At 36.0% G+C, this 25,977-nt stretch overlaps 3 pseudogenes; all 3 read left to right on the top strand.

Moving 5' to 3' along the window:
• The first annotated feature begins 9,733 nt into the window (after positions 1 to 9,733).
• Positions 9,734 to 10,952, top strand: LOC149255962 (two-component response regulator ARR14-like; annotated as a pseudogene).
• Positions 10,953 to 16,539: 5,587 nt separating this feature from the next.
• LOC149255963 (two-component response regulator ORR22-like) lies at positions 16,540 to 17,757 on the top strand (annotated as a pseudogene).
• Positions 17,758 to 23,345: 5,588 nt separating this feature from the next.
• LOC149255964 (two-component response regulator ORR22-like) lies at positions 23,346 to 24,563 on the top strand (annotated as a pseudogene).
• The last annotated feature ends 1,414 nt before the right edge of the window (positions 24,564 to 25,977 follow it).

The following is a 25,977-nucleotide window of genomic DNA, read 5'->3' on the forward strand; positions in this document are numbered from 1 at the left end:
TGACATCCCCCTGTCAAATGGCAAATATACCTGGTCTAACAAAAGGATAGGTGCTCAAAACATTAAGGAACGGCTTGACAGATTTCTAATTCAAGAAAGGGCAACCGAAAACTACTCAATTCGAAGTAAATTAATTCATGGATCAGCATCAGATCATAAACCGGTGGCTCTCTCTATGGACAAAGGCCCAAACCTCGGCCCTCTTCCCTTTAAGTACAACAAAAACTGGGATCTCAAAAAAGATTTCAGTCAACTTATCCAAACTCAATGGGCAAGAGAAGTGATCGGATCACCATATTATGTTTGGGAAACAAAGCTGAAGCAGCTTAGGACAGCGATAAAACAATGGGCCAGGGATCAAGCAATATTAGAAAAGAGGGAAAAAACAGATCTGCTAAACGAAATGGAGCGTTGGCACATTCAAATGGAACAAATTCAATACAAGGCAGAGGATATCGAAAAAGAAAAGAATCTTTACAAAGAGCTCTACAGGCAAAATCGCGCAGAGGAAGAGGAGCTCAGAATAAAATCTCGCTGCCTCTGGCTAAGGGCAGGAGATAAAAATACCTCCTTCTTTCATAATAACATCAAGCTCAGAAGAGCATACAACCAAATAGATAAAATCGAAGTTGCGGGGGTTGAGTTGAAAGATCAAAACGAAATAAAAGGGGCTGCATTCAATCATTTCAAGAACCTTCTAACTGCAGACAATCATTATCATGACAGCGAGACCTTCCTCAACATTCTTGAAAGAAAAATTACAGAGGAGAACAATAAGGAGCTGGAACAAGAACCCTCAGAAGAAGAAATCAGAGAAGTCATCTTCAGCATGCAACAAGACAAAGCCCCGGGGCCGGACGGCTTTACAGTTGCATTCTACAGGAGGCACTGGGAAACTATAAAAAAGGATCTGGTAAGGATGGTAAAAAACGCCTTCAGAAACCAAAAAGTAGGGGAAAACACAAAGTCCACTCATATTGCCTTAATTCCTAAGGAGGCAAACCCCAAAACCTTTGATAGATTTCGTCCCATCTCGCTATGCAATGTCTCTTATAAGCTTATCACCAAAATTCTTGCCAACAGAATAAAGAAATTTCTCCCTTTATTAGTTTCTGAGAACCAGGGTGGGTTTGTCCCAAATAGACAGATCATTGACAATGTCATCCTAGTCTAGGAAGCCATTCATAGCAGCCTCAATAGAGGCGAAAGGGGAATGATCATTAAATTAGACATGGCTAACGCCTTTGATCGAGTGGACCACTCTTTCCTTACTGCAGTCCTTCTTAAATTTGGTTTCTCCCCCCTCTTTGTAAACATCATCAAAGGATGTATCAACAATCCATGGACCTCACCCTTGATCAATGGACGGCCAAGTAATTATTTCAGAAGTTCAAGGGGGCTAAGGCAAGGCTGCCCCCTCTCTCCCTTCCTTTACATCCTAATGGCTGAGACACTGAGTGCTCATCTAGAGAATCTCCGAAGCAAAAAGGAAATCACGGGAATTCGCATTGAAAGGGGAACAAAAGAGCTCAATCACTCCCTCTTCGCGGATGACACTCTCTTGATTGGAGGTGCATCAAGCCTGATGGCCAGAAGATTTAAAAGAGTTCTGGATACCTTCCTCCTAGCCTCGGGAGGAAATCTAAACAACAGAAAATGTAAAATTTATACTTGGAATGTCCCTCTTCAGATTCAACAAAGGATTTCACAAATTCTAGATATTCCCCTCCAAAGAAGTTGGAACTCCTTCTCTTACTTGGGCCTCCCTCTGGCTAAGGAGCACATTAAAGCGGAGGTTTGGTCTAAGCATATTGAGAAAATGAGAGGCTTATTGCAGAGTTGGGGTGTTTCCTGGTTGAATCTTGCAGGTAGAACCATTCTTATCAAAGCGGTCCTATCCGGCCTTCCTATCTACCAATATGCAATAATAATGGCCCCTGCAAGCATTCACAAGCATATGGAAATCATCATGAGAAGCTTCCTCTGGCAAGGAGGAAAGCAGGATTCAAAGAAGTTCAGTCTTGTCAATTGGGATCAAGTCACACTTCCGTATGACAAAGGAGGTCTGTCAGTTAAAATTCCGAGCCTATCCAATCAGGCAATGGGACTCAAGCTACTCTGGAAGATCATTTCAGGACAAGGAGCATGGTGGGTTGAAGTTATCAAGAGGAAATACCTAAATGGTCCAAACTCGAACATCCTCCAAGACTCAATCGTGGATAGGCCGTGCACCCCAATGTGGAGGCTGGTTAAAAAAGTTCTCCCTCACTTTAAAGAACAAGTATCTAAGAAACCGGGCAGCGGAAAAAATGTCAAAATATGGCAGGATAGAATCATGGGATCAAGCCCCAGAGAATCTCTGCAAGATCTAAGACCCCTCCAAATTTGGATGGAGAACCAAAACATATCCTCCTTATTTGACATTTCCACTTGGTCCCATAATGCTTGGTCAGACTGGAAGGTCGTGAACCTACCCTTGGACCTAAAAGATCAATGGCATAAACTAAAGATCTCTCTAGCAGGAGTTGCGCCAATGAATAAAGAGAAGGAGGATAGTTATATATGGGACACCTGTGGGGGCAACTTCACAGTGCGAGAGGGCTACAAATCACTGCAAGATAAGACTCACAGTGCTAGCTGGAACCTTTACAAGGCAGCCTGGAACAATGAGTGCATACCCAAGGTAAAGCATTTTAATTGGGCCCTTCTAAAAGGGAAAACTCTCACTGCAGAAAACCTGAGAAAAAGAGGAATACAAGGTCCCTCAATTTGCTGCTTTTGTCAAGCTGAGGAAGAATCCATTCTTCACACTTTCCTCCAATGCAATTTCGCTCAAAATTGCTGGAATCAGCTCCTTAGTCCTTTAGAATACAGAAGCAGGAATGGCCATGTAAATAACTTACAGAGAAACTGGAGAAAAGACTACCCTCTGAGCAAGAAAGGGAAAAGAAATCTTCTTCGAATTTGGAATTGTATCCCAGCAACTCTCTGCTGGAATATCTGGTTGGCAAGAAATCACTACATTTTTAACAATGAGCAGATTAAAATCGACAAGATAATTGCAAGGACCATAGCTGGGATTTCTGAGGCAATCAGCGCGAATCACATAACTCTCCCTGATCAGCAGGGATGGAAAAAAGAGGAGATGGATTGGTACAAAAGATTCAACCTCAGTCACTCCCAAAATCTTCCCCCCCAAATTAATCAGAAGGGGCAAAATTGGAAACTGAGGGGGGACAAAGAAAAAGTAAATAATTGGATCACAACTCAGAATCGCCCCATTCTCCTCTTCGATGGAGCATCAAAGAGCAATCCCGGAAAAGCAGGCGCTGGAGGAATAATAAAAGATCAGAAGGGGATCACAGTAAGCTACTACGAATGGGGTCTCGGGCAAGCAACCAATAATGAAGCGGAAGCATATAGTTTACTTTTAGGCACGTCAATCCTACACAGGCTCGGTCTTTAGGATGCTCTAATCCTTGGAGATTCCGCTATAATAATAGCAGCAATGAACAAAGGTAAAGATTTTGGCAAATCCTCTCTCAGTCGCATCAAGGCAAGGATAATGGACACCCTCAGCCATTTGGGAAATACTACCTTGAAGCACGTACTAAGGGAGCATAATGCTGAGGTGGATAAGCACGCAAATAATGCGGTCAATCTCCAGCAGGGTCAGGTCAGAGACAACCTCAGAACTTATGAAAAACCCATCCCATAAGGACGGCAGCTGTCTGTCTGAGCACAGGGCAGAGTTCACCTGGAAAAATCAGAACCATGATCTACTCCCCTGCGAACATCAAATCTTTAACATTATGCCGGCGTTCCCATCCCTCCTCAACCTCAGAATTTCCCCTCATCGTGACAGTCCCACGCTTCTTCTGGGCATCCATCATCTCGATCACAGAGATCGGAGATCCCTAAATCTGCTACCCGATTTCCCCTCTGCAGCACTTCGGAAATATCTGAAGCTTCATCATTATGCTAACCCTCCCCCTCGCCCTTATATCTCTCTTCCTAATCTTCCTCTCCACCATTACTCCGAGACGCATTTAAGGTGCGAAGGTTTCTTTGAGATCAGTGGTTTTCGAGGGAACAAGCAGTGGAGTCCCGCTCCAGCTCACTCAGGCAGCAGACATCAAGGAAATCAGCAAGGCTCTTCAAACAATCCGACTCTCCAAGAAGACATCAGGTATACCAGAAGTCATTTTCAAGGTTACTCGTTTCTTATTTGTTTTGCAGACATGGCAGAGGGACGACAACCTGAAGCGCAGGGAAGGGCTGGCCCCCGCGAGAACCCCCTAGAAAGAGTCCTGGGAAATGATGCATGCGCGCTGTGCAAAGATCACTGTTTCCTGATCTCTCGTTTCATGAAGCACCATAATGATCTGCGTGAAGACTTCATTGCGGATAGCCGGTCCAAACGCAAGAAACTAGAGAAGCGCAAGAAGGAAATTGAGAACCTCCAAGATAGATGTGAGCACCTAGAGGAGGCACTTAAACACATTCAGTCCATCACAGCAAGCATGCAAGCAGAAGCCTCTTCCAAGGAAAGTCAAAAAGAACAGCAAGATCAGCAACAAAAGGACCACATGGAGGAAACCGTCAACCAATTTTGGTGTTAATCTAATGACCTGCAAAGTCTGCCTGTTAGATGGCATTTTTGTAAGACAATACAGCAGGCATCTTTTTCAATTTCTCTTCTTTAAGCTAATCTATAAGGCTTCCAGGGCTGCGTCCCTGTTTAGTTTTCTCTCTTCCTCTCTTCTTCCAGCATATATGTATCTTACTCTGCTCCTTGCAGTTTTTTTATAATACAATAGTACTCGATCTCGTTAAAAAAAAAAGAGACCAATTTGATAATATTGTGATTTGAGTGAGACAAAATTTGATAGAAATTGCAAGATCACTATCATTAGAAATAAGAGAACGATTTCCTTGAGATGAATTGTTGGAGGCCATGTGTGTGGTATACCCTCAATATTTGAACAATTGTCAATGGCCAAGAACTTTAAAATCCGATTTCCAAAAAAGATTAAAATGTTTAGTAGACCATTTTTGCAAGAAAGTCTCGATACATGGAGAGCAAATTGAAGGTATTTTAGATTCATCAAAATTTTATCAACAAGGTCAACGTTTTGCTAAAAAATATGGAAGCAATATCCTTTTTTGGAGAATCCTAATGAAAATGGTGCTATAACAAGATTATGGAATACTTTAAGTGTTAGCCAATACCTGCAAGAAAACATATCAGAATATTTCAAATTAGCAGATTTGTGTCAAACCATGATTTTGGGATCAATGGAGGATGAGAGAATGTTTAGTGCATTATCATTCTTGAAGTCGAAGTTGAGGATTAAGCTTGATAAACATGTGGATACATGTTTAAGATTATATGTAACAAATTATGACATTGACAATTTTCCATATGAAAGAGCGCTAACTCTTTGGGGATCAGATTGTGATAGAAGGGGAGAAAACAATATAACAAATTTCTCTAATGAACTTGGTATAGAACATAATGTTTTGGAGGCTCATAATCACAGTTCATTTAGAGAAGATCGTGTTCACAATTTATAAAATGAGGACCAAGATGACAACTAGGAAATTGAAATACCCTAGAACTCTTATTTTGGTATACATGTTCCATTGATTATGCAAGATTACTATATGTCAAATTCAGGTAAAGATACGTTCTATATTTGTATTTTTCATTGTAACATTACAACAACATCACTTTGATGCATGTTACTTTAAGATTGATGTTTCATAGTTAATCATTACATTATTTGTTTCTTATCTGCGATAGGAAATACAGCTGGATTTGATGAGGTTGGGACCTATTTCTTTTCACATAGATAGTGTCCGACTATTACTAAATGATAAATAACTAATTAACAAGACTAACCCAAAGCAACAATGGGCTCATTCAAGTACATGAAACTACCTTGATGTCTAACTCTGATATCTTGGAAAATTTTAATGGCTTATATGTTGCTTGTGTTTGGGGCATTTTATTGAGTTTTGAGTTTTGTTTTGGTCAAATATTATGTTAGTCCCTTAAATTATTTTAGTTCTTACTTCATGCTTGGATTCATAGATCTAGTCTTATAATTATTATTGTTTTTTTATATATATTTTGATTTCGACATTTTAACCACCTTAGGTTTTTTGTTGTCTCATATTATCTCCAATGTGCACGGGGACATGCCCCCCATGTATCTCATGCTATGCGTGGGACCAAGGGAAACATTTCCCAATGTGGGGGACACATTTCCCCAAAAGGGGTGTATCTAGGCACCCCCTCCCTGTCTCCCCACCAACTCTAGGAGGGGATGCTTGGGTGCCATGACCCCCATTTTTTTTGTTCAACAACCCTTTAAGACGAAACAAAAGCATGGGATAGAAATTTGAGGAGTTTGTGACCTTGGAAATTAAGGGCAATATTAAATTCTTAAAATAAAAGTGACATTCTCCAGAATGTCTCCAAACAGTCATAAATGAGACATTCTCATTTATTTCTACTTTTCTATCCAAACAGTCTCATTTATGACTATTTGGAGAATGTCCAAAGAATGTCACTTTTTTAACATTACCATTAATTTTTTTTGGTGTTTGAGAGTGTTTTCAACCTCATTGGACTTATATGGAGAAAGTGGAATTTCGTATACCATCCAGGATAATTTATTGTGAGATTGACTAGGTATCAAGGCTTTCAGAAGAACACCAACAATAATTCCTTATCAGATTTGCATAACAATGGGCACCGGAATTTCAAATTTTTATGTCCATGGCAGACATAATGATTAGTTTTTACAGATATGGAATCTTTCTCGAGTTCAAATATTATATATTGATCGTTTAAAAAATGCATCAATGGTTGTTGCAAGAAAGGACATTAATGAAAGGTCAGTTTAAATTTTCATAAAGTTTCAAGAAAAATTCTGAAATGGACATTAGAGCCATGAGCTTGGAGAACCTCAAACAAAGCCTATTCCAGAGGTAAGTATGTGGAAAGAAATGACTGAGATCATGTAATAGCGAAAGTTTGAAAGGAATCTCTAGTAGTGTAGGCTAGCATGAAGAAACTTATCCAGTAGGCTTTGATCTTTCAAGTGACAAAAAGATAGAGGAAAAATAGGGTGCCAACAAGAGGTATGAATTTTCCTAAGAGAAGGCATTTAAATTCCATCAGAAGGGAAAACTTCTATCCAAATTCAAAGAATAACCCATTCTACCCAGCAAAATGTCATTAATATTGTACAAAGTCTGACAAAATCACAAGTATTAGTGATAGAAGTAAGATTTTGCTGACCTTTTTGTTTCACAATAAATCTGCACACTAATGGAGTTTTCAAACTTTCCAACAACTTCTGCATTTAACTGGCTATTGAAATATTATTGTCAGAAGTCAGAAGAAGTATATGATAAAACTAGGAAGGATTGATGATCACTATGCCATTTGTAGTAGATGTGGTCATATCGAGTACCTCAAGTGTAGGACATGGAATATGCATGGTGAAGAAAAAAGTTCATGACTTTTATATGAAGATGCAAATAAAACAAGAATACTCATCTCTATAATCAAGCTATATGTGTCACAAATACAAAATAGTAGATCAACGGTGGCCACCTAAAAGGTGTTAAGTATGCCAATGATTAATTGTCTGCAATCAATGAAACAATACAAGAAAAAACAATTACACATCAATTGACTTTAACAATTAGTTCCAGATCTGTATGATTTAGTCACTAGAGTGGCACGCTTGATGGTAACTAGTCAAGCTCATCTAATTCACCAACAATGTTGTCAAGTTCTTTTACAGTTTCTTCTTGAATACCCTCTTGGTGCCAAGATACTGCAACAACCCTTGTATTTCTTAGCGATTCACCATTTTGTACTAGTGATTCGCTATGATTTTACAAGATAATATAATTTGGTGAGATATTTGCCAAAAAAATTATATTTACATATATATTATTAATAAAATCGCCTTCCATTTTTCCTATGTATCATGGGGATTTTCCCATTTATTATACATAAAAATTTATGGGATTTCTTAAAATTTTCCGTGGCACTAAGGAAGTGAATTTACATTCCTTTTAATATACCCCTTTTTCCTTAATGTGCTATTGGATTTTGAGTCCGCCATGACATTTCGCTCGTGAAAGATATGATATGAATTCACCTTTTCAAATTGAACTATATTTTTGCTTGATTCTTTCCAAAATTGAAGACAAAAAAGGGTCTGCAGGATTAGAGTTGAATAGCATATGTTAAATAATTAGGCCAGAGTCTTCTAACACAATGAGATTTTGGATTTGAGAACTCTTGGCTAGAGTGAGTCCTTTTAAGAGAGCATAGGCTTCAGCGCTGTTGTTTGACATGATGCCAAAGTAGAATTCAGAAGATGGACAAGAGGGTGCCTCAAGCATTCACTGTTATGGGAATTGACATCGTTGTTTGGTGGGACAAACGTAGCCAGGCTTGGAAAGTTTTTTATTACAGTTGTCCTTATAGAAGGGATCCTCTGTCTAAAGGAAGGATAGTTGAAGACAGGGATTTGCAATGCAGTTATCATGGCTAGTGGTTTGGCCCCAAGGGAGACTGCACATACATTCCACAAGCACCATCTAATGGACCTCCGGTATTGTACTCATTACTTAGATTCCATTATAAAGTTAATACATTCCTCTCCTTGCATTGAACAATCTAGAATTGACAAAATTGCTTATACTGTGAACAGGGTTTTCCATGTACCAAGAGTTGTGGTTTGTAGAAAATGACCTAATAGTCAATTAAGACTAAATATAAATTATCTTGTCTGTGATCTATATCTGAATTTGCAAATTATTTTCTAGTAAGTGTTGATGAATAATGAAATATTACTGATAATGATACTAGAGATCCTTATCGATGTAGCAGAAGAAAATACATAGAGAATTAGACAGACGAGAAGCTAAGAATGTCTTGCCCATTAACCTCTAAGAAGGCCAATACAAACCACAAATCAGTGATCCACGCAAGGGGACTTGCACAAGGATATGCAAGTCTTATCCCTCTTGTCCTGGCTTCATGGGAATGGTTTGTCATGCTCAACAACATGTCTTCATTTTGATGTTGTGACGTGTGATGAGGAATTTTTAATATGGGATAGTTTGATCATAAGCTCAATCAACCAATATTAATTTGGATACTCTATGATTCTCTCATAGTTACTACAATTGTGTACATATGCTTTCAGTAGGGTATTTTCTCAGAGACACTATTGTTGTATATTGTTTCAGTGACAACATGCATGCGAATTCCCCAAGAAATGTCAATAGTTAAGGAAAACTAAGACCATTATGATATGGTTATGTGTAAGGTGTACTTACCAAATGAGGGCAGGTTCAGGCTGCTTTAAATTGTTGGATTGGGACTAGATCTTCTTGTACTAAGTAATTGGTTTCCCTTCTCTCTAGGATTAGCTTTTCATTTTCTAGAACATGAAATCTGAATACCCCACTAGATAGTGTGCAACATCAAATTTATGAACAAACGGAAACATTTTCAAAGTAGTTGGAGTTATTGTTGAAGTTCGTCCAAACATTTCTTGATAGTTTGACTATGGGAATTAGGTTTTTAACTATTATTTTCCACTATTTTCTCTGATTGGCTTAAATTATTTTTTCCTTTTATTTTTGTATATCTAATGGAGGAAGTTAAGATTCAACTAGTTTGGTTAGTTGAGCCATGCTACACCACATATTCCCTTGTATTATTATGTCTATAGTGATGTCAACAAATGAAGATACTAGTGTTGTGATGAAAGGAATCACAGATGGATCCTATGATTACTTCATTAAGTCTATAAGGTTAGAGGAGATAAGAAACATTTGGCAACATGTAGTGCATATATGGGGCAGAGAATCTCTCAAGGTTGACTTGGGAGAATGTGAGGATTGTGAAATAAGTGATTCACCAGACACCTCTTCCAAAAGGAGGAAGGATACCAGTGGTGGGGAATTTTTTGATGAGGTTACAAGTGACATTACTTGTATTAAGAGGGCACGAGTTCACTGGACCATGCAACTTATTCAACAATTTGTTTCTACAGTGGATCGGTTGGGAATAGATAGTAAGTTTGAACTTCCTTAACATGTCTCAACCTAGCAGTGAGAGGTTCTGTAGGTGAAAATTTTCCAATTCCTGAAACATTGTTTTTTGAAGTTTTTTACAGGAGAAATTCCAAAGAAAATCATAAAGATTATGAAATTCGAGGGACTTTCACTGGAGAATGTTACAAGTCATTTGCAATTATCCATCAGAAAAGAGACTATATTTTCAAAGTTACAAAAATCATATGGTTATTTAAAATTTAAATTTATATTAGCAGGATATCCAAAAAGAATACAAATTTGAGTCAAGGTGATGTAGAATTAGTGTGTTAACCTTTTCAATCTCAAGAACATAAATGAGCATGCTTTCTATCAATCTAATTGTAGAGTCTATTAGATCATGTCTTTATTGTATTTTACAAAGTTAAGCAAGAATATTTTCCATGTCTCTAAAAGAGAAAATTCCAAGGATGTACTAAATCTTGTCTCTATGTTTTTGTGTGTGTAGAAATACTGACTGCATCTAAAGAGACTGTATGGGGCTATCTTGGAACACTATTACTTTCTCATTCTCGATTGCATATGGTAGCATCTCTGGAGGGATAATAAAATTACAACAAGGGGAAAATAGTTTTTCTTAGTCATATTGTTCCTTATACTAGGATGCAAATGATAACATACTTGGAGGGATGATGAAATTATAGCAAGGGGAGAAAAGTGTTGCTTCATTATATAGTGAAAAAGGCTTGAATGTGGGAATTGGAGTAAGTTCAATTTTATTCATTAAGGGACTAGACCCAAGGACTCTCAAATCCCTTCAACAATACAAGGCTTATCGTTACAAAGTCTCTTGATTCCATAATTCTATTTAAAATTATATCCCCCAATTAAAATATAAAGTTTTAGGAACTTATCCTAGCAAGTGTTGATGAATAATGAAATATTACTAACGATGATACTAGAGATCCTTATCGATGTAGCTAAAGAAAATACATAGAGAATGAGGTAGACGAGAAGCTAAGATTGTCTTGTCCATTAACCTCTAAGAAGGCCAATACAAACCACAAATCAATGATCCATGGAAGGGGACTTGAATTGTCTATATATACACAAGTTGGGCTGGCCTAGAATATTAAATTTTGAACACAATTTTAATTATTCTGATTGGGGATGTCTACGAGTTGCCCTTTGATACAGAGGAAAGCAAAAAGCTAACAATATTTATCCTTTAGTGGTCAGCACAAGTTTCCAAATGTAGCATACTAATACATCTAGAATAACTATTCATTCTAGTACAATGAAATTCATAATATTATGCCCTTGAAGCTGCTTACAGAGTAACAATGTGAATTGGTAACTAGAGCTCCCTTGTAGCACTACAGGGAAGAAGAAAACGATGGCATAGGTTTTGATACAACAATGACCTACCTTTTTTGGGCTGGTGGATATCTCATGTGCTACCACTTTAATGAATTCATATCAATGACTTGCTAGAAGCATTTGTTTAGTTGTTTTAAGGAGTATATTTACGTTCTCCATTCACCAACTCGATAGAAAGGGACTATAAAATTTTGAAGACATTGAAGTTGAAAATTTGCATGGCTCAAAAGATTGCTTTCCTATTGGAATGTATTTAGAGATCTCTTATGTCCTTGCATAGGTTTCAATTTCAATGTCCTATGCGTGGAAAATATATTGATAATAAGAACTCCCTTCCATCTAACAATAGGAAGATTAAGGCAAAGCAGTTTCTAAGCAACTCACATATGCATGATTAAAATACAAAGAGAAAATTAGATAACCATTCAAATGAATATGGTGAGAATGTCATATGCACTAAACATGACTCTACTATCCCGTTTGATGATCGGAAGCAAAATGATAAATCATCTTTGACATATGCTTACAGTGATGATGTGGACAATGACATAGATAGTTTTGTCAATGTGAATTTTATGGTAGAAAATAAAGGGGATCCTAAGGCTTCATTCTTTGACATAGATGATCCTTTGATAGAGTATTTGAGAAATTCTCTTGAACCCAACCTGAATATACTCAAATGCATCATAGACTGCATATTTTGAACCTAGAAAACAAACAGGCTACAATTTCAGTGTTCTATGCGTGGAAAATATATTGAGAATAAGAATACCCTTCCATCTAACAATAGGAAGATTAATGCAAAGCGACTTTTAAGCAACTCACATATGCATGCTACAAATACAAAGAGGAAATTAGATAACCATTCAAATGAATCTGGTGAGAATATCATGTGCACTAAACATAACTCTATTGTCATGTTCAATGATTGGAAGCAAAATGATAAATCATCTTTGACATATGCCTGCATTGATGATGTGGAAAAGGACACAGATAGTTCTATCAATGTGAATTTCATGATAGAAAACAAAGGGGATCCTAAGGCTTCATTCTCTGACATAGATGATCCTTTGATAGAGGATTTGAGAAATTCTCTTGAAGCCAACCTGAATATACTCATGTCAGCGATGAAGATGGACATGCAATTACATAAATATATTGAGACCATGAGCCTATACTTTTAATTTATGATTTCAAATGTCTCTAATTGATATCATGTTGCTTCATTTGTTCTTTCGTGTTAAAAACTTGTGTGTTGAATTTTTTTTTACACTAAGAATTCTCCTAAGATTAGTGAGGGAATCAAGATGATGAGATCATATATGTCACATTGGTATGTGGTATGTTATATTTCAACTTGCTTTTCAATGAAGAAAGACTGTTAGTTTAAAATTTTGGATGGTTTATGTATATTTTTTAATTTTCTAAAAATTTGGGGAATGCATGTTTTCGTATCTATAAAGATGTCTGCTTCGACATTTTAACCACCTTAGGTTTTTTGTTGTCTCATATTATCTCCAATGTGCACGGGGACATGCCCCCCATGTATCTCATGCTATGCGTGGGACCAAGGGAAACATTTCCCAATGTGGGGGACACATTTCCCCAAAAGGGGTGTATCTAGGCACCCCCTCCCTGTCTCCCCACCAACTCTAGGAGGGGATGCTTGGGTGCCATGACCCCCATTTTTTTTGTTCAACAACCCTTTAAGACGAAACAAAAGCATGGGATAGAAATTTGAGGAGTTTGTGACCTTGGAAATTAAGGGCAATATTAAATTCTTAAAATAAAAGTGACATTCTCCAGAATGTCTCCAAACAGTCATAAATGAGACATTCTCATTTATTTCTACTTTTCTATCCAAACAGTCTCATTTATGACTATTTGGAGAATGTCCAAAGAATGTCACTTTTTTAACATTACCATTAATTTTTTTTGGTGTTCGAGAGTGTTTTCAACCTCATTGGACTTATATGGAGAAAGTGGAATTTCGTATACCATCCAGGATAATTTATTGTGAGATTGACTAGGTATCAAGGCTTTCAGAAGAACACCAACAATAATTCCTTATCAGATTTGCATAACAATGGGCACCGGAATTTCAAATTTTTATGTCCATGGCAGACATAATGATTAGTTTTTACAGATATGGAATCTTTCTCGAGTTCAAATATTATATATTGATCGTTTAAAAAATGCATCAATGGTTGTTGCAAGAAAGGACATTAATGAAAGGTCAGTTTAAATTTTCATAAAGTTTCAAGAAAAATTCTGAAATGGACATTAGAGCCATGAGCTTGGAGAACCTCAAACAAAGCCTATTCCAGAGGTAAGTATGTGGAAAGAAATGACTGAGATCATGTAATAGCGAAAGTTTGAAAGGAATCTCTAGTAGTGTAGGCTAGCATGAAGAATCTTGTCCAATAGGCTTTGATCTTTCAAGTGACAAAAAGATAGAGGAAAAATAGGGTGCCAACAAGAGGTATGAATTTTCCTAAGAGAAGGCATTTAAATTCCATCAGAAGGGAAAGATTCTATCCAAAGTCAAAGAATATCCCATTCTACCCAGCAAAATGTCATTAATATTGTACAAAGTCTGACAAAATCACAAGTATTAGTGACAGAAGTAAGATTTTGCTGACCTTTTTGTTTCACAATAAATCTGCACACTAATGGAGTTTTCAAACTTTCCAACAAATTCTGCATTTAACTGGCTATTGAAATATTATTGTCAAAAGTCAGAAGAAGTATATGCTAAAACTAGGAAGGATTGATGATCACTATGCCATTTGTAGTAGATGTGGTCATATCGAGTACCTCAAGTGTAGGACATGGAATATGCATGGTGAAGCAAAAAGTTCATGACTTTTATATGAATATGCAAATAAAACAAGATTACTCATCTCTATAATCAAGCTATATGTGTCAAAAATACAAAATAGTAGATCAACGGTGGCCACCTAAAAGGTGTTAAGTATGCCAATGATTAATTGTCTGCAATCAATGAAACAATACAAGAAAAAACAATTACACATCAATTGACTTTAACAATTAGTTCCAGATCTGTATGATTTAGTCACTAGAGTGGCACGCTTGATGGTAACTAGTCAAGCTCATCTAATTCACCAACAATGTTGTCAAGTTCTTTTACAGTTTCTTCTTGAATACCCTCTTGGTGCCAAGATACTGCAACAACCCTTGTATTTCTTAGCTATTCACCATTTTGTACCAGTGATTCGCTATGATTTTACAAGATAACATAATTTGGTGAGATATTTGCCAAAAAAATTATATTTACATATATATTATTAATAAAATCGCCTTCCATTTTTCCTATGTATCATGGGGATTTTCCCATTTATTATACATAAAAATTTATGGGATTTCTTAAAATTTTCCGTGGCACTAAGGAAGTGAATTTACATTCCTTTTAATATACCCCTTTTTCCTTAATGTGCTATTGGATTTTGAGTCCGCCATGACATTTCGCTCGTGAAAGATATGATATGAATTCACCTTTTCAAATTGAACTATATTTTTGCTTGATTCTTTCCAAAATTGAAGACAAAAAAGGGTCTGCAGGATTAGAGTTGAATAGCATATGTTAAATAATTAGGCCAGAGTCTTCTAACACAATGAGATTTTGGATTTGAGAACTCTTGGCTAGAGTGAGTCCTTTTAAGAGAGCATAGGCTTCAGCGCTGTTGTTTGACATGATGCCAAAGTAGAATTCAGAAGATGGACAAGAGGGTGCCTCAAGCATTCACTGTTATGGGAATTGACATCATTGTTTGGTGGGACAAACGTAGCCAGGCTTGGAAAGTTTTTTATTACAGTTGTCCTTATAGAAGGGATCCTCTGTCTAAAGGAAGGATAGTTGAAGACAGGGATTTGCAATGCAGTTATCATGGCTAGTGGTTTGGCCCCAAGGGAGACTGCACATACATTCCACAAGCACCATCTAATGGACCTCCGGTATTGTACTCATTACTTAGATTCCACTATAAAGTTAATACATTCCTCTCCTTGCATTGAACAATCTAGAATTGACAAAATTGCTTATACTGTGAACAGGGTTTTCCATGTACCAAGAGTTGTGGTTTGTAGAAAATGACCTAATAGTCAATTAAGACTAAATATAAATTATCTTGTCTGTGATCTATATCTGAATTTGCAAATTATTTTCTAGTAAGTGTTGATGAATAATGAAATATTACTGATAATGATACTAGAGATCCTTATCGATGTAGCAGAAGAAAATACATAGAGAATTAGACAGACGAGAAGCTAAGAATGTCTTGCCCATTAACCTCTAAGAAGGCCAATACAAACCACAAATCAGTGATCCACGCAAGGGGACTTGTACAAGGATATGCAAGTCTTATCCCTCTTGTCCTGGCTTCATGGGAATGGTTTGTCATGCTCAACAACATGTCTTCATTTTGATGTTGTGACGTGTGATGAGGAATTTTTAATATGGGATAGTTTGATCATAAGCTCAATCAACCAATATTAATTTGGATACTCTATGATTCTCTCATAGTTACTACAATTGTGTACATATGCTTTCAGTAGGGTATTTTCTCAGAGACACTATTGTTGTATATTGTTTCAGTGACAACATGCATGCGAATTCCCCAAGAAATGTCAATAGTTAAGGAAAACTAAGACCATTATGATATGGTTATGTGTAAGGTGTACTTACCAAATGAGGGCAGGTTCAGGCTGCTTTAATTGTTGGATTGGGACTAGATCTTCTTGTACTAAGTAATTGGTTTCCCTTCTCTCTAGGATTAGCTTTTCATTTTCTAGAACATGAAATCTGAATACCCCACTAGATAGTGTGCAACATCAAATTTACGAACAAAGGAAAACATTTTCAAAGTAGTTGGAGTTATTGTTGAAGTTCGTCCAAACATTTCTTGATAGTTTGACTATTGGAATTAGGTTTTTAACTATTATTTTCCACTATTATTCTGATTGGCTTAAATTATTTTTTCCTTTTATTTTTGTATATCTAATGGAGGAAGTTAAGATTCAACTAGTTTTCTTAGTTGAGCCATGCTACACCACATATTCCCTTGTATTATTATGTCTGTAGTGATGTCAACAAATGAAGACACTAGTGTTGTGATGAAAGGAATCACAGATCGATCCTATGATTACTTCATTAAGTTTATAAGGTTAGAGGAGATAAGAAACATTTGGCAACATGTAGTGCATATATGGGGCAGAGAATCTCTCAAGGTTGACTTGGGAGAATGTGAGGATTGTGAAACAAGTGATTCACCAGACACATCTTCCAAAAGGAGGAAGGATACCAGTGGTGGGGAATTTTTTGATGAGGTTACATGTGACATTACTTGTATTAAGAGGGCACAAGTTCACCGGACCATGCAACTTATTCAACAATTTGTTTCTACAGTGGATCGGTTGAGAATAGATAGTAAGTTTGAACTTCCTTAACATGTCTCAACCTAGCAGTGAGAGGTTCTGTAGGTGAAAATTTTCCAATTCCTGAAACATTGGTTTTTGAAGTTTTTTACAGGAGAAATTCCAAAGAAAATCATAAAGATTATGAAATTCGAGGGACTTTCACTGGATAATGTTACAAGTCATTTGCAATTATCCATCAGAAAAGAGACTATATTTTCAAATTTACAAAGATCATATGGTTATTTAAAATTTAAATTTATATTAGTAGGATATCCAAAAAGAATACAAATTTGAGTCAAGGTGATGTAGAATTAGTGTGTTAACCTTTTCAATCTCAAGAACATAAATGAGCATGCTTTCTATAAATCTAATTGTAGAGTCTATTAGATCATGTGTTTATTGTATTTTACAAAGTTAAGCAAGAATATTTTCCATGTCTATAAAAGAGAAAATTCCAAGGATGTACTAAATCTTGTCTCTATGTTTTTGTGTGTGTAGAAATACTGACTGCATCTAAAGAGACTGTATGGGGCTATCTTGGAACACTATTACTTTCTCATTCTCGGTTGCATATGGTAGCATCTCTGGAGGGATAATAAAATTACAACAAGGGGAAAATAGTTTTTCTTAGTCATATTGTCCCTTATACTAGGATGCAAATGATAACATACTTGGAGGGATGATGAAATTATAGCAAGGGGAGAAAAGTGTTGCTTCATTATATAGTGAAAAGGCTTGAATGTGGGAATTGAAGTAAGTTCAATTTTATTCATTAAGGGACTGGACCCAAGGACTCTCAAATCCCTTCAACAATACAAGGCTTATCGTTACAAAGTCTCTTGATTCCATAATTCTATTTAAAATTATATCCCCCAATTAAACTATAAAGTTTTAGGAACTTATCCTAGCAAGTGTTGATGAATAATGAAATATTACTAATGATGATACTAGAGATCCTTATCGATGTAGCAGAAGAACATACATAGAGAATGAGGTAGACGAGAAGCTAAGATTGTCTTGTCCATTAACCTCTAAGAAGGCCAATACAAACCACAAATCAATGATCCACGCAAGGGGACTTGAATTGTCTATATATACACAAGTTGGGCTGGCCTAGAATATTAAAATCTGAACACAATTTTAATTATTCTGATTGGGGATGTCTACGAGTTGCCCTTTGATACAGAGGAAAGCAAAAAGCTAACAATATTTATCCTTTAGTGGTCAGCACAAGTTTCCAAATGTAGCGTACTAATACATCTAGAAGAACTATTCATTCTAGTACAATGCCATTCATAATATTATGCCCTTGAAGCTGCTTACAGAGTAACAATGTGAATTGGTAACTAGAGCTCCCTTGTAGCACTACAGGGGGGAAGAAAAAGATGGCATAGGTTTTGATACAACAATGACCTACCTTTTTTGGGCTGGTGGATATCTCATGTGCTACCACTTTAATGAATTCATATCAATTAGTTGCTAGAAGCATTTGTTTAGTTGTTTTAAGGAGTATATTTACGTTCTCCATTCACCAACTCGATAGAAAGGGACTATAAAATTTTGAAGACATTGAAGTTGAAAATTTGCATGGCTCAAAAGATTGCTTTCCTATTGGAATGTATTTAGAGATCTCTTATGTCCTTGCATAGGTTTCAATTTCAATGTCCTATGCGTGGAAAATATATTGATAATAAGAATTCCCTTCCATCTAACAATAGGAAGATTAAGGCAAAGCAGTTTCTAAGCAACTCACATATGCATGATTAAAATACAAAGAGAAAATTAGATAACCATTCAAATGAATATGGTGAGAATGTCATATGCACTAAACATGACTCTACTATCCCGTTTGATGATCGGAAGCAAAATGATAAATCATCTTTGACATATGCTTACAGTGATGATGTGGACAATGACATAGATAGTTTTGTCAATGTGAATTTTATGGTAGAAAATAAAGGGGATCCTAAGGCTTCATTCTTTGACATAGATGATCCTTTGATAGAGTATTTGAGAAATTCTCTTGAACCCAACCTGAATATACTCAAATGCATCATAGACGGCATATTTTGAACCTAGAAAACCAACAGGCTACAATTTCAGTGTCCTATGCGTGGAAAATATATTGAGAATAAGAATACCCTTCCATCTAACAATAGGAAGATTAATGCAAAGCGACTTTTAAGCAACTCACATATGCATGCTACAAATACAAAGAGAAAATTAGATAACCATTCAAATGAATCTGGTGAGAATATCATGTGCACTAAACATAACTCTATTGTCATGTTCAATGATTGGAAGCAAAATGATAAATCATCTTTGACATATGCTTACATTGATGATGTGGAAAAGGACACAGATAGTTCTATCAATGTGAATTTCATGATAGAAAACAAAGGGGATCCTAAGGCTTCATTCTCTGACATAGATGATCCTTTGATAGAGGATTTGAGAAATTCTCTTGAAACCAACCTGAATATACTCATGTCAGCGATGAAGATGGACATGCAATTACATAAATATATTGAGACCATGAGCCTATACTTTTAATTTATGATTTCAAATGTCTCTAATTGATATCATGTTGCTTCATTTGTTCTTTCATGTTAAAAACTTGTGTGTTGGATTTTTTTTTCACCCTAAGAATTCTCCTAAGATTAGTGAGGTAATCAAGATGATGAGATCATATATGTCACATTGGTATGTGGTATGTTATATTTCAACTTGCTTTTCAATGAGGAAAGACTGTTAGTTTAAAATTTTGGATGGTTTATGTATATTTTTTAATATTCTAAAAATTTGGGGAATGTGTGTTTTCGTATCTATAAAGATGTCTGCTTCGACATTTTAACCACCTTAGGTTTTTTGTTGTCTCATATTATCTCCAATGTGCACGGGGACATGCCCCCCATGTATCTCATGCTATGCGTGGGACCAAGGGAAACATTTCCCAATGTGGGGGACACATTTCCCCAAAAGGGGTGTATCTAGGCACCCCCTCCCTGTCTCCCCACCAACTCTAGGAGGGGATGCTTGGGTGCCATGACCCCCATTTTTTTTGTTCAACAACCCTTTAAGACGAAACAAAAGCATGGGATAGAAATTTGAGGAGTTTGTGACCTTGGAAATTAAGGGCAATATTAAATTCTTAAAATAAAAGTGACATTCTCCAGAATGTCTCCAAACAGTCATAAATGAGACATTCTCATTTATTTCTACTTTTCTATCCAAACAGTCTCATTTATGACTATTTGGAGAATGTCCAAAGAATGTCACTTTTTTAACATTACCATTAATTTTTTTTGGTGTTTGAGAGTGTTTTCAACCTCATTGGACTTATATGGAGAAAGTGGAATTTCGTATACCATCCAGGATAATTTATTGTGAGATTGACTAGGTATCAAGGCTTTCAGAAGAACACCAACAATAATTCCTTATCAGATTTGCATAACAATGGGCACCGGAATTTCAAATTTTTATGTCCATGGCAGACATAATGATTAGTTTTTACAGATATGGAATCTTTCTCGAGTTCAAATATTATATATTGATCGTTTAAAAAATGCATCAATGGTTGTTGCAAGAAAGGACATTAATGAAAGGTCAGTTTAAATTTTCATAAAGTTTCAAGAAAAATTCTGAAATGGACATTAGAGCCATGAGCTTGGAGAACCTCAAACAAAGCCTATTCCAGAGGTAAGTATGTGGAAAGAAATGACTGAGATCATGTAATAGCGAAAGTTTGAAAGGAATCTCTAGTAGTGTAGGCTAGCATGAAGAATCTTGTCCAATAGGCTTTGATCTTTCAAGTGACAAAAAGATAGAGGAAAAATAGGGTGCCAACAAGAGGTATGAATTTTCCTAAGAGAAGGCATTTAAATTCCATCAGAAGGGAAAGATTCTATCCAAAGTCAAAGAATATCCCATTCTACCCAGCAAAATGTCATTAATATTGTACAAAGTCTGACAAAATCACAAGTATTAGTGACAGAAGTAAGATTTTGCTGACCTTTTTGTTTCACAATAAATCTGCACACTAATGGAGTTTTCAAACTTTCCAACAAATTCTGCATTTAACTGGCTATTGAAATATTATTGTCAAAAGTCAGAAGAAGTATATGCTAAAACTAGGAAGGATTGATGATCACTATGCCATTTGTAGTAGATGTGGTCATATCGAGTACCTCAAGTGTAGGACATGGAATATGCATGGTGAAGCAAAAAGTTCATGACTTTTATATGAATATGCAAATAAAACAAGATTACTCATCTCTATAATCAAGCTATATGTGTCAAAAATACAAAATAGTAGATCAACGGTGGCCACCTAAAAGGTGTTAAGTATGCCAATGATTAATTGTCTGCAATCAATGAAACAATACAAGAAAAAACAATTACACATCAATTGACTTTAACAATTAGTTCCAGATCTGTATGATTTAGTCACTAGAGTGGCACGCTTGATGGTAACTAGTCAAGCTCATCTAATTCACCAACAATGTTGTCAAGTTCTTTTACAGTTTCTTCTTGAATACCCTCTTGGTGCCAAGATACTGCAACAACCCTTGTATTTCTTAGCTATTCACCATTTTGTACCAGTGATTCGCTATGATTTTACAAGATAACATAATTTGGTGAGATATTTGCCAAAAAAATTATATTTACATATATATTATTAATAAAATCGCCTTCCATTTTTCCTATGTATCATGGGGATTTTCCCATTTATTATACATAAAAATTTATGGGATTTCTTAAAATTTTCCGTGGCACTAAGGAAGTGAATTTACATTCCTTTTAATATACCCCTTTTTCCTTGATGTGCTATTGGATTTTGAGTTCGCCATGACGTTTTGCTCGTGAAAGATATGATATGAATTCACCTTTTCAAATTGAACTATATTTTTGCTTGATTCTTTCCAAAATGGAAGACAAAAAAGGGTCTGCAGGATTAGAGTTGAATAGCATATGCTAAATAATTAGGCCAGAGTCTTCTAACACAGTGAGATTTTGGATTTGAGAACTCTTGGCTAGAGTGAGTCCTTGCAAGAGAGCATAGGCTTCAGCTCTGTTGTTTGACATGATGCCAAAGTAGAAGTCAGAAGATGGACAAGAGGGTGCCTCATGCATTCACTGTTATGGGCCTTGACATCGTTGTTTGGTGGGACAAACGTAGCCAGGCTTGGAAAGTTTTTTATTACAGTTGTCCTTATAGAAGGGATCCTCTGTCTAAAGGAAGGATAGTTGAAGACAGGGATTTGCAATGCAGTTATCATGGCTAGTGGTTTGGCCCCAAGGGAGACTGCACATACATTCCACAAGCACCATCTAATGGACCTCCGGTATTGTACTCATTGCTTAGATTCCACTATAAAGTTAATACATTCCTCTCCTTGCATTGAACAATCTAGAATTGAGAAAATTGCTTATACTGTGAACAGGGTTTTCAATGTTCCAAGAGTTGTGGTTTGTAGAAAATGACCTAATAGTCAATTAAGACTAAATATAAATTATCTTGTCTGTGATCTATATCTGAATTTGCAAATTATTTTCTAGTAAGTGTTGATGAATAATGAAATATTACTGATAATGATACTAGAGATCCTTATCGATGTAGCAGAAGAACATACATAGAGAATTAGACAGACGAGAAGCTAAGAATGTCTTGCCCATTAACCTCTAAGAAGGCCAATACAAACCACAAATCAGTGATCCACGCAAGGGGACTTGTACAAGGATATGCAAGTCTTATCCCTCTTGTCCTGGCTTCATGGGAATGGTTTGTCATGCTCAACACCATGTCTTAATGTTGATGTTGTGACGTGTGATGAGGAATTTGTAATATGGGATAGTTTGATCATAAGCTCAATCAACCAATATTAATTTGGATACTCTATGATTCTCTCATAGTTACTACAATTGTGTACATATGCTTTCAGTAGGGTATTTTCTCAGAGACACTATTGTTGTATATTGTTTCAGTGACAACATGCATGCGAATTCCCCAAGAAATGTCAATAGTTAAGGAAAACTAAGACCATTATGATATGGTTATGTGTAAGGTGTACTTACCAAATGAGGGCAGGTTCAGGCTGCTTTAATTGTTGGATTGGGACTAGATCTTCTTGTACTAAGTAATTGGTTTCCCTTCTCTCTAGGATTAGCTTTTCATTTTCTAGAACATGAAATCTGAATACCCCACTAGATAGTGTGCAACATCAAATTTACGAACAAAGGAAAACATTTTCAAAGTAGTTGGAGTTATTGTTGAAGTTCGTCCAAACATTTCTTGATAGTTTGACTATTGGAATTAGGTTTTTAACTATTATTTTCCACTATTATTCTGATTGGCTTAAATTATTTTTTCCTTTTATTTTTGTATATCTAATGGAGGAAGTTAAGATTCAACTAGTTTTCTTAGTTGAGCCATGCTACACCACATATTCCCTTGTATTATTATGTCTGTAGTGATGTCAACAAATGAAGACACTAGTGTTGTGATGAAAGGAATCACAGATCGATCCTATGATTACTTCATTAAGTTTATAAGGTTAGAGGAGATAAGAAACATTTGGCAACATGTAGTGCATATATGGGGCAGAGAATCTCTCAAGGTTGACTTGGGAGAATGTGAGGATTGTGAAACAAGTGATTCACCAGACACATCTTCCAAAAGGAGGAAGGATACCAGTGGTGGGGAATTTTTTGATGAGGTTACATGTGACATTACTTGTATTAAGAGGGCACAAGTTCACCGGACCATGCAACTTATTCAACAATTTGTTTCTACAGTGGATCGGTTGAGAATAGATAGTAAGTTTGAACTTCCTTAACATGTCTCAACCTAGCAGTGAGAGGTTCTGTAGGTGAAAATTTTCCAATTCCTGAAACATTGGTTTTTGAAGTTTTTTACAGGAGAAATTCCAAAGAAAATCATAAAGATTATGAAATTCGAGGGACTTTCACTGGATAATGTTACAAGTCATTTGCAATTATCCATCAGAAAAGAGACTATATTTTCAAATTTACAAAGATCATATGGTTATTTAAAATTTAAATTTATATTAGTAGGATATCCAAAAAGAATACAAATTTGAGTCAAGGTGATGTAGAATTAGTGTGTTAACCTTTTCAATCTCAAGAACATAAATGAGCATGCTTTCTATAAATCTAATTGTAGAGTCTATTAGATCATGTGTTTATTGTATTTTACAAAGTTAAGCAAGAATATTTTCCATGTCTCTAAAAGAGAAAATTCCAAGGATGTACTAAATCTTGTCTCTATGTTTTTGTGTGTGTAGAAATACTGACTGCATCTAAAGAGACTGTATGGGGCTATCTTGGAACACTATTACTTTCTCATTCTAGGTTGCATATGGTAGCATCTCTGGAGGGATAATAAAATTACAACAAGGGGAAAATAGTTTTTCTTAGTCATATTGTCCCTTATACTAGGATGCAAATGATAACATACTTGGAGGGATGATGAAATTATAGCAAGGGGAGAAAAGTGTTGCTTCATTATATAGTGAAAAGGCTTGAATGTGGGAATTGAAGTAAGTTCAATTTTATTCATTAAGGGACTGGACCCAAGGACTCTCAAATCCCTTCAACAATACAAGGCTTATCGTTACAAAGTCTCTTGATTCCATAATTCTATTTAAAATTATATCCCCCAATTAAAATATAAAGTTTTAGGAACTTATCCTAGCAAGTGTTGATGAATAATGAAATATTACTAATGATGATACTAGAGATCCTTATCGATGTAGCTAAAGAAAATACATAGAGAATGAGGTAGACGAGAAGCTAAGATTGTCTTGTCCATTAACCTCTAAGAAGGCCAATACAAACCACAAATCAATGATCCATGGAAGGGGACTTGAATTGTCTATATATACACAAGTTGGGCTGGCCTAGAATATTAAAATCTGAACACAATTTTAATTATTCTGATTGGGGATGTCTACGAGTTGCCCTTTGATACCGAGGAAAGCAAAAAGCTAACAATATTTATCCTTTAGTGGTCAGCACAAGTTTCCAAATGTAGCATACTAATACATCTAGCAGAACTATTCAGTCTAGTACAATGCCATTCATAATATTATGCCCTTGAAGCTGCTTACAGAGTAACAATGTGAATTGGTAACTAGAGCTCCCTTGTAGCACTACAGGGGAGAAGAAAAAGATGGCATAGGTTTTGATACAACAATGACCTACCTTTTTTGGGCTGGTGGATATCTCATGTGCTACCACTTTAATGAATTCATATCAATGAGTTGCTAGAAGCATTTGTTTAGTTGTTTTAAGGAGTATATTTACGTTCTCCATTCACCAACTCGATAGCAAGGGACTATAAAATTTTGAAGACATTGAAGTTGAAAATTTGCATGGCTCAAAAGATTGCTTTCCTATTGGAATGTATTTAGAGATCTCTTATGTCCTTGCATAGGTTTCAATTTCAATGTCCTATGCGTGGAAAATATATTGATAATAAGAATTCCCTTCCATCTAACAATAGGAAGATTAAGGCAAAGCAGTTTCTAAGCAACTCACATATGCATGATTAAAATACAAAGAGAAAATTAGATAACCATTCAAATGAATATGGTGAGAATGTCATATGCACTAAACATGACTCTACTATCCTGTTTGATGATTGGAAGAAAAATGATAAATCATCTTTGACATATGCTTACAGTGATGATGTGGACAATGACATAGATAGTTTTGTCAATGTGAATTTTATGGTAGAAAACAAAGGGGATCCTAAGGCTTCATTCTCTGACATAGATGATCCTTTGATAGAGTATTTGAGAAATTCTCTTGAACCCAACCTGAATATACTCAAATGCATCATAGACGGTATATTTTGAACCTAGAAAACCAACAGGCTACAATTTCAGTGTCCTATGCGTGGAAAATATATTGAGAATAAGAATACCCTTCCATCTAACAATAGGAAGATTAATGCAAAGCGACTTCTAAGCAACTCACATATGCATGCTACAAATACAAAGAGAAAATTAGATAACCATTCAAATGAATCTGGTGAGAATA

Source organism: Pinus tabuliformis, chromosome 7, assembly GCF_031772625.1.
Source record: "Pinus tabuliformis cultivar Carrire ecotype Pingquan chromosome 7, CPIR1, whole genome shotgun sequence".
Lineage (NCBI taxonomy): Eukaryota > Viridiplantae > Streptophyta > Pinopsida > Pinales > Pinaceae > Pinus > Pinus tabuliformis.